The 2,140-nt window shown below is 40.7% G+C and overlaps 1 pseudogene; it reads right to left on the minus strand.

The window, feature by feature from the left end:
* Positions 1 to 956: 956 nt before the first annotated feature.
* LOC101647912 lies at positions 957 to 1,398 on the minus strand (annotated as a pseudogene).
* Between the last annotated feature and the right edge of the window lie 742 nt (positions 1,399 to 2,140).

Here is a 2,140-nt window from a genome sequence, read left to right on the forward strand (position 1 = left end):
GCCCCGATATTAATGATAATAAGTTTGATCAGTTAGTTAAGGTGATGTTTGCTTGTTCCTTCCATTGTAAAAGTAGCTTTCCCTTTTTTAATTAACAAATAATTCATGGAATCATATTTTGAGATCATTGGACTAGACTTTCCCCCAATAACTACTTATCCAATGGTATTAACACTAATTGATGATCCTTGCTGTGTTAGGCTAGGTTCTCTAGAGAAGCAAAACCACGTATTTGTACATGCGTGACATATGTACATGTAAAGTGTATATATGTGACACATATATGTGTATGTGTACATGCACGTGTGTGTATTTACATAAAGAAATGTTTATCTAGAAATGGCTCACACAGTTGTGGAAGTGGAGAAGTGCTGTCTGTGGGTTAGATGTCAGCTGGAGGCTTCTCCAGACTAGTATAGCTGCTGAACAGGAAGCAGAAAGGTAAAGCAGGAAAACCCCTGGCTGTACCATTGCAGAATTAATCTGAGGCGGGCCAAATGAATCCACTGTTGGCTCCTGGAATCAGCAGGCGATACAGCAGGCGGTTGGTGAACCAGATTCAGGACCCAGATCCAGCAGTAGACATGAACTAGCTTCTGCACAGTCAGTCTATACTAAAACTGGGTCAAACCCTGAATGAAACGTTGTATCAAGACTACTACCAGACTAAGGAAGTGATGCTCTATTCTTCTCCCAACTCCTTGCCTGCTTCACAGAAAACGGAGTTAACCACACTGTATTAGACCACATCATGGAAAAACCCTGGGCCACTCAATTCATACAGAACCTATCACACCCGTCTGTATCAATTCTAATATTAGGGGTTGCAAAATGTTGACAATCTAATTCTACCATCTTCCACAATTATTGGATGACATTTTATATAACATTTGCATTGCTGTTGGCAGCTTGGTCCCTACAGAGAGATAGATCTCTATTTTATTTTATTTATTTATTTTTAGTTCCCAAGTTTTATTAAAGGACTTATACAAAATATTCCCTTGAAGATTTAATCCTCATCTTCCTCCTCTTCCTCATCCTGGTTAATCTGGAAGTAATGTAATTCATAACTTTCTTTGCTGTTGGCGACCACACGCAACCAATCACGTAGATTATTCTTCTTCAAATATTTTTTTTGTGAGACATTTCAAATACCTTTTGGAAAAAGGCACCTCGGAAGTTACAGTCATCTTGCTCTTGCTTCTTTCAATGGTCACGACTCCTCCCCCAAGATTACCGGCTTTCCCATTCACCTTGATTCTTTCCTGAAGAAACTGCTCAACATTAGCAGCATCTGTGATTCCAGCTTCTACAGGGTGGGTGCAATCCAGCGTGAACTTCAGAACCTGCTTCTTTTTTTTTGCCCCCCTTCGCCACAGGCTTTTTCACAGGTGCCATGGCGGCAGCGGAGGCAGAAAATATTTTACTTTTTTAAGAGAGAAGATTTTTAAAAAGCACAGAGTTCAAGGCAGATGTTTTTTACTAGTTCATCTTAACTATTGTTTGGCTTAAAGAAAGGCAGGAATCTTTTGGTGTGAGGTTTGAAATGATATCAGGGCAATCGTTTCATAGGTTTGCCAGTCTCCATCTCTCCAAAAAGGCTGAGTTACATGAGAATTTGTAACTCAGTATTTTTGACCTTTTTTAAATGATAAAGAAATAAAATTATTCCCCCCTTCTGATTATGATTGTAACATAAACTCTGATTAAAATGTTCAGCAACGGTAACCGGGCATCACCCTCTTCTGCAGGTCCTATGGCAAAGCTGGTGACAGTTCATGGAGGCAATGAGCCACACAGTCTATTTCCCACTCCTGTTCTTGACGCTCCACCCTCTCATGCTCCCCATGAGTAGAGACCAATGAATGTGCCTTGGATGAACCCTTGCAGATATTCCTTTGTTTGTTTTTGCCCCAACAGTTTTATTGATACATAATTTACATATCATACAATTCAATCATATGGTCACCACCAGGTCAATCTTAGGTATACTCCCTGCCTCCAGGTTAAATCACCTTTGAAAGGAGTGTGGTATGCAATCACCATCAATTCTATTGCCCCCTTCCCCCTCCCTCCCCCCTTCATTATTTACTCCCCAAAGCCTTTTCCCTGCCTATCGCCCATCCTCCACCCTTGCTTT

The sequence above is a fragment of the Echinops telfairi genome, unplaced genomic scaffold (genome assembly GCF_000313985.2).
Source record: "Echinops telfairi isolate 266 unplaced genomic scaffold, ASM31398v2 ScPeMD7_7475;HRSCAF=8513, whole genome shotgun sequence".
Classification (NCBI taxonomy): domain Eukaryota; kingdom Metazoa; phylum Chordata; class Mammalia; order Afrosoricida; family Tenrecidae; genus Echinops; species Echinops telfairi.